The sequence below is a fragment of the Antechinus flavipes genome, chromosome 1, assembly GCF_016432865.1.
Source record: "Antechinus flavipes isolate AdamAnt ecotype Samford, QLD, Australia chromosome 1, AdamAnt_v2, whole genome shotgun sequence".
Taxonomy (NCBI): Eukaryota; Metazoa; Chordata; class Mammalia; order Dasyuromorphia; family Dasyuridae; genus Antechinus; species Antechinus flavipes.
In genome coordinates this window covers 255,250,318-255,268,529 of record NC_067398.1, presented here as the reverse complement: position 1 = coordinate 255,268,529, position 18,212 = coordinate 255,250,318, and the positions used below count along the sequence as shown (strand labels likewise).

Genomic DNA, 18,212 nt, shown 5'->3' with positions numbered 1-18,212 from the left:
TGTTATTATCAAAACGAAGGGTTGTGTTTGTTTCTTATTTTTATTTTTTGCTGGGGCAATTGGGGTTAAGTGACTTGCCCAGGGTCACACAGCCAGGAAGTATTAAGTGTCTGAGGTCACATTTGAACTCAGGTCCTCCTGACTTCAGGACTAGTGTTTTATCCACTGTGCCACCTACTTGCCCCATTTCATTTATTTTTTTTTTAATTTTTGGTTAAATTTTAACTTCTGAACTGTCTCCCTCCCTTTCTTCCCACCCTACTCTAGAAAAGGCCACCATTTGACACACACACATATATACACACACATGCACATATGTATGTATATGTGTGTATACCCACATGAACTGTGCATCCTTCTATTTATCAGTTCTTTTTCTGGAGGTGAAGAGCATTTTCCTTCATGGGTCATTTGTAGTTGACTTGAGTATCAGCAACAATAACAAAATTAACCAACAAATATTTATTAAAATCATATCATGTGCCAGACACTGCCCTATGTTCTATACTGGTGGTACAAATGCACCATGAATTCATGCATGCTCTCTCCAATGCCCAGAACCAATTCTTTGATAAGTGCATGAGAAATCAAATACAATAAACAGCCTGAGAGATTCTAGACAAAGGGATTTTCTTGGCAAAGAGACTGGAGCTGTTTGCTACTTCCTTCTCCAATTTATTTTACAGATGAGAAAACTGAGGCAAACAGGATTCAGTGACTTGCTCAGAGACACACAGTTAGTAAGTGTCTAGGGCCACATTTGAACTTAGGTCTTCCAGATTCCAGACTAAGTGCTTTATCCATTATGTCATCTAGCTGCCCTTGTTGGTTAATTAACTGATCCTAATTTGTATTAGGGATTTTCACAAGCTGATAGGATTTAGAGATAATTTATCCTCCTCACCACACTGCAAACTCTGTGAGGGCAAGGATAATTTTCTTTTGTCATCAAGACTTGGCCTATTATCTCATAGTGGTAGAATTAAATTATTCTGAATTATACAGATGAGAGAACATAGGGACACAATCTCTTCAGTATGTTATTTATTTATTTATAGGATCATAGATTTCAAGTTGGAAGGGACCTTTGAGGTAATCTAGTTCAAAGTCCTCTTTTTGCAGATAAAGAAACTGAGGATGAGAGAGATTGTGACTTAAGTGCTCAGGGGCCAGGACATTGGGTAGATTTTTCCAGTAGTTCATATTATTGCCTTTCTTTCTCCAATGATAGGTCCTTTTCAAGGACCCAGGAGCAAGTGTCTGATTGCTCCAATCCTTATTACTCTATTTAGGGCAAAACCAATAAGTTGTAGCACCTTCAGCCACATCTCTGGGAACTCTGCCATAAATCAGACCCTGCAGGTAGTTACAGAACCATACAAGAGAAGGTTTCCCACCCTCCCAATTCACTTGCCGTTAACTCCCACTTTCCCATCCACCTTGCTTTCCTGACAATCATCCCTGAGGAGAGAAAGCCCAAATGCAGAGGGTGTACAGCTTAGCAGTGGGTCAAAAGTTTAATTTGCCTATTAAGCAATTTTATGAGGTCTATGGAATTGGCTGCCAATTCAATGAGGCAAATAGAGGTTGATAAATATAGCTTTTTTGCCTGGAGTGGATTGAAAAGGGTGAGGGTAAAGGGAAGGAAAAAGCATCTATACAAACAAAGCTGATGAAAATAACTTCAAGAATGAATTGTTCTTTAAAGTGAACACATGCTCAGATTTCCTCTGTTCTTTTTTCTCTTGTATATTCTCTCCAGGTGACAAAACTGGAATGAGATGAAACTGGATCCCTTCGGGGACATTATATCTCCAAATGATTCTGGGATAGAGAAGAGCATTAAGTTTGGGAATCACAAGACCTGAATTCTGCTGCTAAATCCACTGAAATTTAGTGGATTAAATCTCTAATCCACTGAGTGGAGAGAAAATCACTCCAATTCTCTCTCTTTGGGCCTCAATTCCTTCACCTGTAAAGTGAGGGCGTTGACTAGACCTAAAAATTTGACAGTCTCTAAGATTCTAGGAGTTAAGAGAGTCAGCATGGGATACTGAAAGCCAGCCTTATAGTCTGGAAATCTGGTTTAATTCCAGCTCTGATACATACTGGCTGTGTGACTATGACCAAAACACTAATCCTAGGCAGCCATCTTTTTTGTTGTTGTTTGTTTTTAAGTTAAAACACATACAATCTTATTAAACATATTTCCAAAATGTTTAAAAGAATTGCATATATTTGACCTATGTCAGATTACTTGCTGTCTTGGGGAGGTAGAAAAATTTGGAACAAAAAGTTTTGCAAAGGTGAATGTTGAAAACTATCTTTGCATGTATTTGGAAAAATAAATACTATTTTTAAAAAGGGAAAAAACATATTTCCACATTAGTTATGTTGTGAAAGAAGAATCAAAGCAAAAGGAAAAAAATGACAAGAAAGGGAAAAAATGAAAATAATATGCTTTGATCTATTCAGACTCCATATTTCTTTCTCTGAGTTTGAATAGAATTTTCCATAGTGAATCACTTGGAATTGTCTTATTCATTGTATTGCTGAGAAGAGTTAAGTCAATCAAAATTAATCATTGAACACGTTGCTGTTAATATGTACAGTGTTCTGATTTTACTCACTTCACTCAGCATCAGTTATTGTAAATCTTTCTAGGTTTTTCTGAAATCTGCCTACTTATTTATTATATTATATTATTTATTATTCACGTACCATAAGTTATTCACCCATTCCCCACTTGATGGGCATCCTCTCAATGTCCAATTCTTTGCCACTACAAAAAGAGCTGCTACAAACATTTTTGTATATGTAAGTCCTTTTCCCTTTTCTAATCTCTTTGGGATATAGTCCTAACAGTGGCTTTGCCAAATCAAAAGGTATGCAGTTTGATTTCTCTTTGGGCACAGTTCAAAATAACTCTCCAGAATAGCTGGATCAGTTCACAGCTCCACCAACAATGCATCAGTGTTCCAATTTTCCCATATCCTCTTCAACAATTATCATTTTCCATTTCTGTCACATTAACTAACCTGATAGGTGTGAGGTGGTTGGTACCTCAGAGTTATTTTAATTTGCATTTTTCTAATCACAGGGCAGTCTTCTTAAGACTATTTCAGAGAAAGTGCTGATTTATTTTGGAAAAATGAATTGCTCACCAGGGGTTCCCTATACTAGCAAAACCACAGGTTCTGTCAAGGAAAAAAAAAGTTCTATGAACCTCCAGGCTGGAAGTAGCTTGGGTTATGGGGAATGAGGAGGGGACATGGCAAGATGATGGAGTAGGGGGGAGCCAGCTGGTAAGAGTGATTTCTTTCCTTCTTCCCAATTCTGGCTTCCTCTTCCCACCTAACCCCATTCTTTTTAGGCCCCAGATTCCCACAGATGTTTATCTTTTCTTATAACTCAAGTCTACTTGAGTCTACTAGTTTAGCCCCTTAGACACCCGTGTATGTGTGTGTGTGTGTGTGTGTGTGTGTGTGTGTGTGTGTGTATGAAAACATAAAAACTGGGCTGGATCAATCACTCAATATTTATTAAATGTCTGCTTTCTGTCAGACACTATGCTGAGCATTGAGAATGCAAAAGTCCATGTCCTCAAGGATGTTATGAAAGACTTTTCATGTTAGAGCTTTTTGGATTGATTCTGGAGGCAGCAGGAAGTGGAGGTTATTGGGTAGGGGTGTGTGTGACATGATTGAACCTGTACCTGAAGAAAATCACTTTAGTGGCTGCGTGCAGTGAGAAGATATTTGAAGCAGACAGACACCCACCCCCCTGCAGTGTCCAGCTGGGAGGTGAGGAGGACTGTGCTGGAATGGGAAGAGGAGAAAAGGGGGTGGTTAGAAAGGTGAAATTGGCAACAGATTATCATGCCCATCCATAGACAGGAAACTCTTTCCCCCTTACTTCATATACTTTAATAACAAGAACCCAAATGGAATGGTCCTGATAAGTTCAAGGGAAATTTGCAGACCTTAAGCATCCAATATTCTAATCATCTATTACTCATTGTTATCCCTCTGTCCAGAACCCCCCATGAACTGTTACTATTCCATTTCCCATGATATTTAACTTCTAGCTACCTAAGAATAAATTATTTCTCTCCCCAAACCCTATACACTATTTTCATATCCCCATATTTTTCATTTGAAACTCTACTCTAACAGATTGGCAACTCTAATTCTACTTGCCCCTTTGTAATTCCTATCTCATGATGAAGAAACTTTTCTTCAATTTAGACTTTATATCCTGCTAATTTCATCTTCTGAAACTTACAGTTTATCCCAGATAACATTATATATTTATCCATGCTCTAAGGCATAGATTATCTCTTCTCTCACACAAGGGTCAAAATAGTCTTTGTTTTCCACTGCCATTCTAGATTTTCTTTACTATCATCACTTAGCAAATAGTCATCTTTGAAGTTCACTTTATCAACCATGTGTTGCCTAATCTATATCTTGGTGGCTGTTATCTATTGTCCAATATATCATTCTTCCTTCTTTTTCAATAAGCTCAGTATCTCACTCACTATCTTTCTCTAAACTTCACACACACACACACACACACACACTTTTCAACTGCTGTCCGTATATAAGAGTAAATACTTATTTATTATTATAATATAATATATAGATTGTTGGTATGGAGGGGTGGGAAGAGATTGGATGTGGAGGTGGTGGGAAATAGGAGTTCAGGATGATTCTAGGTTGTGAGTCTGAGGGACAGTAATAGGAAAAGTCAGAGATGGGTGAAGTTAAGGAGTAAAGATAATGAGCTCTACATTGGCCCTGTTGCGTTTTAAATGACTGCCAGAAATCAATTTGAGATGCCTGAAAAATGGAGAAGTGAGATTGGAGGTCGGCAGACAGTTTGGGGCAGGAAAAGTAGATTTTAGAATCATCAGCACAGATGGTAGTTAAATCCATGGGAGCTGTTGAGATCACCGAGTGAAGGACTAGAGAGGGAGAAGAAAAGAGAGCTCTGGATCGACCCCGAGGGACACCTGTGGTTAAAGGCTGTGAAGGGATCCAGCAAAGGGGACCCGATAGGAGAATAACCACTGTGTGATCAGTAATGTTATAGGCTGCAGAGAGGTCAAGGAGAATAGGAATGGGGAAAAGGCCTTTGGATTGGAAAAGTAATCTCCGTATATGTGCACAGACATCTGGCCCCAGCACTGATCCTACTCTTTGTGGTTTTCCCACTTCATTCTCCACCCTGGCCTTGGAGAGATCTATTTCTGCTTTAGGTATGTCAAGAACATTCTAGGCTCTAAAAAGCTGCCCATTTGAGCATATTTTGTACAGCTCAGCACATCTCTGGAAACAATTGTTTAAGTTACTATAGATTTCATACCACGATACACCAGGGCCTGTCTTACTCTTTTTTTTTTACCTTTTCAAATAAAGTAATATGATATAATAAAATGCAGAGGGCTGTTTCATGCCAAATTGCTCCACAGATGGTTACTTTCTACTGCAATTTTTAATTTAAATACCACAAAGACGTGAAACCCCCAACACTCTCGAGCCCAGCCTGAAACAGAGGTGAAATTCTGGAGTTAACTCTTCTGGTGCCCTTTCCTGAGAAGACCTCGGTGATTCCACAAACCTGGCTTCTGGTTGGAGCCTGACTTCACAGGTCACAGATACTCTTTGCACCTGCTTGTCGATCTCATCATCCCAGATCTTAGTCTTCTGGATAAAGCACCGCATGTAGAGTCAATAAGACTTCCATATCTGACTGTAGACACTCAAATAACTATGTGAGCCTGAGCAAGTCATTTAACTTGTCTGTCTCAGTCTCTGAAGCTGTAAAATAGAGACAGTACTATCTCCTATGTCCTAAGGTTGTTGTGATGATCAAATGAGATAAGAAACTTTAAAATACTAAGGAAATACTAGTGAGAAGCTTAATAGCAGAAAGAAGGACCAAGAGCATTTATAAGAGGATGTGGTTTTTAAAAACAGAACTGAAAGTCCTTCCCAGGTTCTTTTGCTGCCACAGCAAGAATTTCTGGTTCTTCTCTTCTCCTTTTGGCCAAAAGACACTCCTGGTCAAAATGGAAGTACTCCTGGGGGGGGGGGGGGGAAGAGAGGGGAAGCAGAGCATTATGTTTTTAAGAGTTTCCTACAAACAGTTTCATGTGAATTAGTTTAAAGTTGCTTTCTGAGCATCAGGAAGCTGGCATCTGGAAGTCGGGGAGACAGGACAGAGGAGTGTGGGCTTATGGTGAAGCTGAAGTCTGAGCTTAGGAACACCAGGCAGAGCTGGAAGTGGAAAAATCCCAGAATCATAGAGTTGGAATTTATAGTCCTTCATGACTTGGTTTCCAGGCTTATTACACATAATTCTCCTCACAGCACTTCATGGTCCAACCACATTAGGTCTCTTGCTATTCACCACACTGCCTTTGCCTGGGCTGTGTCCTCCATGCCTGGAACTCACATCTTCCTCTCTTCTGCCTCTTAAAATCTCTTGTTTCCTGCAAGAAGTGTTTCATCACCACCTATTTTTATATTTGGGGTTTTTAATCTAGAGTCTCGGAATTTTTATTTTTTAGTATTTTGATAATTGTAGTTTAGTATAATTGGGTTTCTTTGTAATCCCATTATTCTGAGCAGGGTCCATAGTTCTCCCCTGCCAAAGGAGTCCAAGAAACGACAAAAGTTGAGAATCCATGATTTATACCCAGTCTTACCTGATCCTCCACAGTTTCTAAGGCCCCTCTTCTCAAAATGATCTTGCAGCCAATAGATTTAGAACACGCTTATGTGGTTTCTCCTGATAGAATGTAAGCTCTTTGAGGACAGGGACCATCCCCAGCATGTAGCACAGTCACTCTGAATTCCTTGAAAGCAGAAACTGTCTTGCTTTTCTTTGTATCCTAAGCACTTAGAACAGCATATTTTAAGCACTTAAATATTTATTAAATGACTAACTGACAAATCATAACCACTTAATAAATGTTTATTGATTGATTGATCTGCTGGAAGAGACCTTAGAGACCATTCAAATCAATGTATCCTTTTTTTTTAGGAGCCTAGAATAGGGAAGCACTGTGCTAAGTACTTTATAGATATGGTATCACTTTATCTTCACAGCAACCCTGGCAAGTAGGTGCTATTATTTATCCCCATTTTATAGATAGGGAAACTGAGGCAGAAAGAGTATGTCACACAAATAGTATCTGAGGCAAGATTTAAATTCAGGTCCTCCTGATTTCCTAGCTAGGTGGTGCAGTGGATACAGCACCATTTCTTAAATTAGAAAGACTTATCTTCCTGAATTCAAATCTGGCTTTAGACACTGTGTGACTCTGTCACAATCCTGTTTGCTTCGGTTTCCTTCAAATATTGAATAAATAAGGATATTAGTAACACCTACATCCCAAAGTTGTTGTGAAGATGAAATGAGACTATATCTGTAAAGTCTGTTTGCCTCAGTTTCCTCATCTATAAAGGGAGTTTGAGAAGGAAATGACAAAGCATTTCAGGATCTTTGCCAAATAGATCCCAAATGGAGTTTTGAAGAGTCAGGACATGACTGAAAAAATGACTAAATAACAATTTCCTGATTCGAGGCTTGGAGCGCTTTTCACTGCATCATTCATTGGCTGCCTCTTGTCTCAGTACCAGCATCATGATTACCTCCAAGAAAAGTTCCGTGTTGGATCTTAAACTGCTAGCTGCCCAGAGAGACTAGTAGTAATAGTTCCATTATGAGTAATAAATATTACCTATTACAATTTGCAAAGTGCTTTCACATGTATTTTGTGCCTCAGTTCTCATGAGAACCCTGTGAGTAGATTTTGTAAGCCTTATTTTCATAGATGAAGAAACTCTGATGCTGAGAAGTTCCTCAGGTCCCATACTGGTTAACGACAGGGCTTGGCTACAATCCTCACCGCCTTCTTCACACTACCACACAGGTTCTGAAACTCTGCACAGGCACCCTACCTGACTCCTTAAGAATAAGGGAAGGGAAAAGGGGGTAGAAGATCCCCTGATTCAGGTAGAACCCAGAATGGCACCTTGTCCTGACCTCATATGTAGTCCTTTCAGTCCAAAGGGACTTGACTTCCAATTCTAAGTACTGTGATTTCACTTCCCAGGGATATTGTCCTTGCAGCCAAAAGGAGAAGGCAGGTTTTGAGAGCTGGGCTCATCCAGGTCCTAGCACAACACCAAGGACATCCTACATTTCATTCTCCCAAGCCAAGGAGAGAAAGGTCAAATACATGTGGTTTCAGTCACTTCAGTGTCTCCCTCCCTCAACCACCGTAGAAGATGTATGATTCCTCATTGCTGTAGTCATTGGTTTTTGTGCCTGCTGTACTTGGATTGGCAGGATGGCATTATGGAAAAATTAACAGACTGGAGGGGCAACTAGGTAGAATAGTATAAAGTAGAGATAAGACTCATCTTGGTGAGTTCAATCTCAGATACTTTCTATGGTGTGTGATCTTGGACAAATCATTTCACCCTGTTTGCCTCAGTTCCCCATTTGTAAAGTGAGCCGGAGAAGGAAATGGCAAACCAATATCTCAGAGAAAATTCCAAATGGTATCTGAAGTCAGACATGACTAAAAAATAAACAATAAACAACAACTCTGCCAATTTGGAGACCTTGGCAAGTCACTTCCTTGGAACGCCTCTGTTTTCAATTTGTGTAAATTAAAGTGTCTGGATTAAATGCTCTTTAAGGCCTTTCCCAATTCTAATTATTTATGATTCTATATTTTTCATGTATTCACCATTTATTATCTATGTCATTTTTTGTTCATGTCTGATTCTTCGTGACCCCATTTGAGGTTTTCTTGGCAAAGATACCAGAGTGATTTGCCATTTCTTTCTCCAGTTCATTTTATAGATAGGGAAACTGAGGCAAACAGGGTGATATGATTTGTCCAGTCACACAGGCCAGATTTGAACTCAGGGGAATGATTCTTCTTAACTCCAGGCCCAGCACTCTGTGCACTATGGTGTCACCTAGTTGCCCCTCACTATCTTGGGTGGATAACCTTGAGTAAATTAAATTATCTCCTTTAAGCCTCAGTTACCTCTTCTTGAAAATGAAGGAACCAGATTATACATGACCGTTAAGGTCATTTCTAATTTTCCATCTGTGATGCTATGTGGGTGAACGTGGGCAGGTCCAAGGATGCTCTCAGAGTCTTGATTTTCTTTATTAGGTTGGACTAATTTGACTTCCAATCCTTCTAATTCTGGGTCCTATGATTTCCATTTCTTATGATATTGTCTTCATCCAACCACTGCTGGGGAGAAAGAATTATATTGATTTTTTAATTCATACTTCTCCAGGTAAAGTTTGTATTATCTACAACAAATTCTCAATCTCCAAATCTTTTCCTTTAATTAATAGGTTTCAGATCAGTTTCTTCCACTATCCTATTGGTATGTGCTCAGGAAGAGTGTAAATTCATTTTAATTAATCTCAATAACTATGTATAATGCTCCTATTATATGTTAGAGAAACAGTATGGGGTAGTAGTTAGAGAGATCCATGATGACCTGGGTTCAAGAGTCACTCTGACCCATTCTGGCGAAATGACTTAAGCTGAAGGTAACTCTCTCTTAAGACTGTAAGAAGAGAAGAGCACGGTAGAGGGAACTTCCCACTGGAAAAGGAACAAGAACTTAATAAGCTCCTACTATGTGATATGCACTGTGATATTGTTGTTCAGTTGTGTCTGACTCTTCATGATTCATTTGGAGTTTTCTTGGCAGAGACACTGGAGTGGTTTTCCATTTCCTTCTCCAGTTCATTTTACAGATGAGGAAACTAAGGCAAACAGGGTTAAGTAACTTGTCCAGGATTACTCAGCTATTAAGTGTCTGGGGCCTTATTTGAACTCAAGTCTTCCTGATGTTGGTATTCTATTCACTGTGCCACCTAGCTGACTCATCTATTTTACTAAGAACTTTACAAATATCATCTTATTAGAACTTATAACAACCTTTCAAGGTAGGAACTATTATTATCTCCATTTTGCAAATGGCAAAACTGAGGCAAATAGTAGTTAAATGACTTGCCACATAACTAATGAGTATCTGAGGTTGAGTTTGAACTCAGTTCTTTCTAACTCCAAGACCAGTGCCCTATCTATTGCTTCACCTACCTTTCATTAGCATAGAGCCCCACTTTTCCAGTCAATGTTTAGCAAATTGTTGAAATGGTAGCTAATCTCACCTTTTGCCTGCTATACTATTGCATGGACCCCAGTGTACTGCCAGCACTCAAGCTCATTTATTTATAGCAGTGCTGGGAGTGCCAAGGGATGGATCATAGGTGGTATGCCCCCATTGCCCTCTGAATGCCAACTCATGAGGCTTTATTTTTTCCTTGTCCTCTTAAAGGACAATGAATGTCCCATTACTATATCCCAGATGCTGACAGCTTTGTGGAACAGCACTGAGTCCACTTATCACCCAGCACGAAGACTGAGCAAATGCTTGCACACAGTAAATGCTTCAGAAACATTTGCTGAATGAATTAACAAGAAGGCAATAAGGTCAGAGTTTGGGTGACATTTCTTTGGAGTGTGACTTTTTTCCATCTTGTTGTATTGGTTTTTGCTTGGATTTTGTTGCAGGAGCCTTCCAATGAGTCTCCTGGGCTCCAACAAGACCTCTTCTAATCCATCCTGAATACAATTTCTGGCTTAGGGCACAGCTCTGATCATACCATCCTCCTATTAAAAATCTGAAATTTCTCAAAAGAGAGCCCATGTCTCAGGCATTGAGTCCAAACTCAGTCTTTCCATTTTGCTTTTATCTCCTACTACCTTCTAACCCGACTTGATGATTCACATTTCCAAAATTTGTCCTGTTCTTTCTTATATTGGTTAATATGCTGGAAATCCATTTTGGTGCTCCCCTGACCCAGGTTCTCTGTCTGCTTAGATCCTACTTATCTTTCAAGATCTAGATCAAATGTCATTTTCTGTGGTATATCTTCACTGATTTCCTCCACTCAAAAATCACTTTTTCCTTCCCTGGAATCCTCATATCATCTTCTTTGTATCGACCTCCCCCATGCACTGATTAGAGTTTGTTTATTAGAGCTCTCTGTCTATTTTATATCTCCTCTACTAGATTGTGAACATCCTGAGGGCAGGATGTATCTTATCTCTGTACCTCCCCAAGGATTCAGCACAGTGTTTTGTTTTGTAAGTGAATGAATTTGTTTTCCAAGCCAGAAATGAACTCCATTAGCCTTTTGTCCATCTTTTATGAGACTTTCATATTCTATCTTGCATTCTAATTATTTCTGTACATAATTTCCTATAATTGAGGACAGAGACCATACATATCCTCTTTGTAGCTGAGGAGAATATGTTAGGGGGATATATTTCAGGGACAAGGGATAGCCTTGTGTTGAATTAATTGACTAACACATAAAATTTTTTTAATTGAAGCTTTTTATTTTCAAAACGATTGCAATGATTTTGAGACAGATAGGCCGGAGAAGATGCAGGGATGAATGAGGCTCTCCTCATTGGCCACAAGGAGAAAATGAAGACAGAACAGTTGAGTGACTCCTGCTTCCCCCCCCCCTTCTTTTCTGTGAGGTTCCACAATTCATTGCCTTCAACAATACCACACTGTGACCAAAAAGCCTTCATGGGGGCTGTAAACATCTCTGCAGTGATGCTAAGGAAAGAGCCTGCATTGTTCATGCCAGAATTCATTCAAACCCACCTTCTGGGCCTCCCATTCCTATGCTTTCATGTGCCCCCACACAGAAGCTTTACTCACTGCAGCACACAACCTCCTGAAGTTATTATTATTATTATCATTACAGTTATTATTCAAGACAAAGGCACTCATGAGAAAGAAAAAAAAAGTCTTACAAAAACCATTGCTGACTGAGGACCAAGAATTTCTTGTCTCTCCTTCCTAGTTTATAGGAAAATTTTACTTTACTATGCTCATTTGTGACAAGGGATTTCTTTTTCTTTTCTTTCCCCCTACTCCAATGGAGGGGTAGGTGGGTGGGAGAGAAAAACAGATTTTTGTAAATTGGAAAACAATCAAAATTTAAAAAAAAAAAAAAAGAATGTAATCTCACCACCAACTCTCATTTCTGTTTAGCTCTTTATATTTTGCAGAACTCACAACCACCCCAGGGATAGTGAAAGTATTGTGATACTCCATTTTGTAGGGAAGAAAACTGATGTCCAAGGTCACATAGCAAATAAGTGTTGGGGGTGGAATTTGAATTCAACTCTTTTGATTCCAAGGTCAGTAAACTTTCTCAATTTGTTTCCCAAAAGAACCAGCCAACAACTGGCATGATCTTTCACATGGCAAATACTTCTTGATGTGTGCCAGATTAAAGTTTTTGGACTCAACAGATCAGGAGTCTATACTAATTAGCATGGAGAATATTATACATGATTTCTGCCCTGAAGGAATTTACAATCTATCTGGGAAAGTAAAATTGATACACAAGGAACAATTTTAATTCAACAAACATTTGTCAAGTTTTTGCTATGTGTAAGGCATTGAGCAAACAATACAGAATAGTACTTCATTCAATAGATAAAGGGTATGTGTGCATGTATATTATGAATAGGTAGCTCAAGAGGAAGGACTCATAGATTATCTCTAGAATCTTTCTTACCCACCCCTTTCCAGAGAAGACTGAGACTTCTGCATTGAGGAGCACAGAAGGGCAAGAATATGACTGTAGAGTTTGAGGAGGTTAGAAGCTCTTTCAGTCTCTGAGAGGGACGTTGCTGCTCTTGTCCAGTTGTTCATGTCCTGATCCTTTGTGCTCCCATGGACCATAACATGCTAATATTGTCCATAGGGTTTTTTGGGCAATGAAACTGGAGTGGTTTGCTATTTCTTAGTGACTTGCCCACAGTTACATAGCTGGTATCTGAAGCTGCATTTGAATGCAGGTTTTCCTGAATCCAGGCATGGGATTCTCTCCATCCAGCTGCCTACCTGCCTCTTAAATAGTGCTGAGTACAAGGGCATGATTTTTAGGTTCAAAACAAAAGCCAATAGCTTCTCTAATCATTCTTAATGATGCCTCAAGCTTATATTGACTGGCTTCATACTCTCACAGTTAATGTTGCTTACAGAAAAGACCATAATAAATAGTGAAAAGTAAGTAGATTCATTTATTCAAGTAGATAACAAACAGAAATAGCAGAAATCTAATCTACTTTAAAACAGATTACAGTATATTAGAAAGTATACAGAAATGGGAAATAAATTTTCCCATTGGAGTGATATATTTCAGCTCAAATCAAAAGAAATAGCCTGATTTCACCAAAAAGGAAGTTCTCTAAAGTTACTGTGTGAGCAAGATAGAAATCAGGAACATGTTAAGGATCCAGCTTTTCTTGCATCTCTATTTCTTTCAAAGTCTTTCTCTCCAAATGTCTGGATTTAATCTCAGAGAGACCTTGGAATCATGCATGTCCTTTCTCTATAAGAAGAAGAAAAAAAGAATGCTTCTCTTTTTCAAAGGTCTCAAACCAATTTCTCCTCTCACAAAGTTGGTATCTCTCTCTTTGTTTCTCTTGTTCAGGGTCACAGAGCTAGTGTGTATCAAGTGTCAAATGGTTGGATTTGAAATCAGGTTCTCCTGAATCCAGGGTCAGAGCTTTATCTACTGCGTCACTTGGCTACACCTGAATCTTATCAATTTGTTTTTCAAAACAAACTAAAACAAAAGGCCTGTTTCATTTAAAATCTTCTTTTTATGTCCTTCTTTATAGAATTAAATATTTGTATTTGTTAATTATTAGTTTTATAATAAAAACATTAAAAAAGTAAAACAAACAAAAAAAAAGATCACTGAAAGTTAATGTATTATAAGAAGGCCTTACAGAGATGTGACCTGTACTGGGTCACTCTAATCTCCCTATTCCATGAACACCAGTAACTCCCTATTACTTCCAAGATCAAATGTAAGATTCTTTGTTTAACATATGAAGGCTCATAACCACCTGATCCCTTCCTATTTTAGTCATCTTGCATTTTAGACTTGCCTACACACTCAATGATAAAGCCATACTGGTTTACTTGTTTCTTCTCAAATGACTTTCCACTCTCCTCTTTGTATCTTTGCACTGTCTGCACATACTCACATACACACCCTCGGCCTACAGTGCACCCACCTATCACTTCTATGCAGAGGACCCCAGTTCATTAATCTTTCCTCAATCAATACCTACTAGATATCTCCAACTAGATATTCCATAGGTATCTCACACTGAATATATCCAAAAGAAAGGCCATTATCCTTCTCATCAAACTCACTTCTCTTCCTAACCTCTCTTTTCTTCTGTTATTGTTGTTTAGTCATGTCTTACTCTTTGCATCTCCATTTGGAGTTTTCTTGGCAAAGATACTAGAGTGGTCGCCATTTCCTTCTCAAGATCATTTTACAGATGAGGAAACTGAGGCAAATAGGGTTAAGTCATCCAGTTAGTAAGTGTCTGAAATCACATTTGAACTCAGGTCCTTCTGACTCCAGAGATGGGGGCTCTAACCACCGTGCCATTTGGCTTTCTATTTCTTTCCAAGGTACCACTGTCCTCATAATCATCCAGGTTCCCAACCTTGGGAGCATTCTTGTCTCATCCCTCACATCCAGTCAATTGCTAAATCATGTCAATTCCATCTCTATCTCACCTCCATCCCCCTTCTCTTCACCCACACAGGACACCCCTCCAGTTCAGGATTTCTCTTCTCTCCCGGGCTACTGTGGCAGCCCCTGAATTTCCCTCTCTGCTTCTCCAGAAGGTGTGACCATGCTACTGCCCTGCTCAAGTGGTTCCTTTTTGTCCTGATAAAATAAAAATTCCTCCAGTTTCAAAGTTCTTCACTATCTAGGAGTTGCTCAGCTTTCCAGGCTTATTACTGCACATTTATTTCCTTCACGTGTTCTACATTACAGTCACACTGGACCACTTGTTGCCCTCTGTACACAGCACTCCATATTCCATGTCTGAGCAGAAGCTGTTCCCTCTGCTTGGAAGGCCTTCCCTTCTCACTGTCAGTTAACTTGTGAAATTTCTAGCTTCCTCCAAGGTTCACTTCAAGCGTCACCTCTTCCAGAAAGATCTTCCTGATTCCTAAGATGCTAGTGATCTGCCATAAGAAATGACTTTATTAAATTTTCTGCATACATACATACATACATACATACACCTCCAGCAGGGACTGAATCGCATGTGAGTGTGTGTGTGTGTGTGTGTGTGTGTGTGTGTGTCCCAAGCACAGTGACTGACCTCAAAATTCATTCTGGCTCTAAGAACTATAACTCCAGAAACAATTAAGGCCCCTGTTGGGACCAGAAATAATTTACCAGGGCAGCTGTCAGGTCTAGAGACCTTACAAAGCAGTTCAGGGGCTGTTCCAGGAAACCTAAACATTAGTGCCAATTGGTCAAGGACACTTTGGATAGTTGAAATGTACAATTAAAAAAAAAGTGGAATCCCGGTCTTTGTGTTTCTAACATATCTTATATGAATATAGGCTCATGGGTCTTGGGGCCCCAAATGGCTTAATAAAAGAAAGTAGGAATTCAAATAAAATGTGATGCTCCAGTCCAGCATTGGGCTCCTGTGTTTTCAGGTCAAAGATGGTTGAAGCATCAACTCTTCAAAGAGCTGGGGGGAAGGGAAGAGGAGAGAAGTTCAGCTTTGTGGACCTGACAGGTTATTTCTTTACTTCTCTGAAAAGTGAACGTACTCTCTTTAGTGGACTTTAGAGCAGGGATTCATGCTATCTCTGCATCATGGACTTCTCTGGCAGACTGGTGAAGCTTTTAGGCTAATTTCTCAAAAGAATTTTTTTAAATGCATGAAATAAAATACAGATTATAAAAGCAACCAATTATTTTTTGAACATTTTATTTATGTTAATTGTGGATTTAATTCACTGCAATTTGATTTTGTAAGTATTACAGATACTTTTGTAAGTATTTCAAATACATTTATCAAAATCATTTTTAAAAGGAGTTAAAGGACCCCAGCTAAAGAATCCTGCTTTAGAGAACATTTTGGAACCCACTGTGATCCATATTAAGCCAGGAAAAGCCACAGACATTCATAGGGTTGTAGTTCTAGAACTGGAAGGTCCTTAATGGTTCTCTAGCCCAATTTTTTCCCCCACTCATGACCTTTTTTTCCTCCTGAGAAACCTTCATGCAACCCCAGGTACATAGGTATATAAAACAGGTATACAAATCAAACATTTACTAATAATAAATCATAAAGAAAATGATTTTAAAACAATTCTTTGGTATACATATAATTTTACCATTTATTAAAAAGGAAAGCAAATTTGCATAGTAATGAAATGGATTTGCTTAGTTATTCTTACATGAAGAATTAAATCTTGGCAGAATATCTGATACTGCTGGATGCAGAGCATTCAGGAAACCTTTTACCGTTGACAAAATTTTTGTGAGCCCCACATTCAGTTATGTGACCCCATATAGGATTGTGACCTATCATTTAGTAAGCTTTAATCTAGATCCAGCCCCTCCATTTTAGAGATGGGGAAAATGAAGCCCAAGCAAGTAGTACGACCTCTCCAAAGTACCTGAGAGAGGATTTGAACCCAAGACTTCTGACTACAGAGCCAACACTCTTTCTATAGAAGAAGTTGTGTATGATGGCCTCAATGGATGCTCTAGTCTTTTAACCAACCTGGGACTGCCCAGCTCAGGACCCAGTTTTTCCTCCTACCCCAGAGATGTCTGCATGGTTTACTTTTCTTTTTTGGGAAGTGGGAGAAAAATCTTTAAAAACTCTGAGTGGGGGAGGGGAGAAGGAAAAACAGCAAATTTCTTCTGCTGGGTGGGGAAGAAAACAGTTTGTCTGGAGCTGATGAGAATGATCTAGCGTCTCCCGTCAATGGCACCAAGTCTGTATTTGATTTCAGTTTTGGCTTCCAGGGGTGATGCATGTGCCTTGCATTATTCCTCCTAAGTAAATTAAAAACAAAGCCACACACGGTCTCCAAACCATAAGCAAATTTTCCAGAACGAACAAACAACACACAACTGTTTTACACAGCTCTCGGCCTAGATTGGTCTATTTACAAAGAGACATTTTTCTCTAAATTGAAAATATGAAGTTAAATATAACCTAAACAAACGTACATAGAGACAAAGCCAAATTCACTCCAGCAAAACAGAGGGAGCACATGGCCAAAATGAGTCAAAGGCATTCATTTTTCAAAGATGGTTTTCACTAAAAAAAATATCCAGAGCTATTTGGAAGTAGTGCAAGGCTTTTCTTCCCATCTCCCACCCCTCTTCCCAAAGAATCTCCTAAAAGAGTGAACAGTTTTCCAACCGATAGATACTTGGCTTACTGAAATATTACAGTATTGATAATGTGATGTGTGTGGAACATAAGACACCTTATTTTTCTGATTTTCACACCGAAATCCCAACCCCCACTACTTGTGCCTGAAAACACAATCTTTCTGTGTTAAAATCCCTTTCACAAAATTGCAATCTCGAATTCTGATTTCATGTTATCCTTTGCAATGGGCCCTTTGGTGCCGACCTGACCACAGCTTCTGGCTCTCCACCCCCACAGTATACTTAGGAATACCTCCCTCCAGCAAGGCAAAGATGGTTTATAGGTTACACAGAAGCCAACACAACTGGTTGCCTTAGTCAACAACTGGCTGATTCAGCCATGGAAGATGGGGGTGGGGAAGAGGGAGGTCAGGATGGTTGTTAGGCTTTATTATGTCGTCTGACTAAATCGACTGTGGGACTGAAAAGATTGGTTAAGTCTATTCCTGTATTCCTGATGGAGACTTTCCTAACATTGGCCCCTATTGGTGGGGTTTTCCCTGGTGCCTGCTTGTCTCCCCTTTTGCCTCTCTCCCTCTGTCTCTCCCTTGACTCCCAGCTTTTTAATTTCCATTCCTGTCCAATGCCCTAAGTCCCCCAAGGAAGGAGTCTTTTCTGGCTGCTTTCCCTAAAGCTAAAGAGCAGCAGTCTCTGCATCAAAGAGAATCTGATTACTTCAGTAGCAAAACCATCCAATTTATGATGAAGTTGATTTTTAAAGGCCTTGAATTCTAAGCTGGGGCAGAGGGAGGTGCCAGGCTTAATTTTCAGTTGCCTTCACGGGCACATAATAATACCATAAATCTAGATCTGGAAAGAACTCCAGAGGCATCTGC

The 18,212-nt window shown here is 39.3% G+C and overlaps 1 protein-coding gene across 1 annotated transcript in view; it reads right to left on the bottom strand.

Annotated features, from left to right (window-relative positions):
* Positions 1-15,896: 15,896 nt before the first annotated feature.
* Positions 15,897-18,212, bottom strand: part of C1H7orf50 (chromosome 1 C7orf50 homolog) — a 360,775-nt gene continuing 358,459 nt past the window's right edge. The window contains exon 7 of the transcript XR_007954193.1: positions 15,897-16,992. The gene's annotated coding sequence lies outside the window, so the exon portion shown is untranslated. The remainder of the gene's footprint in view (positions 16,993-18,212) is intronic.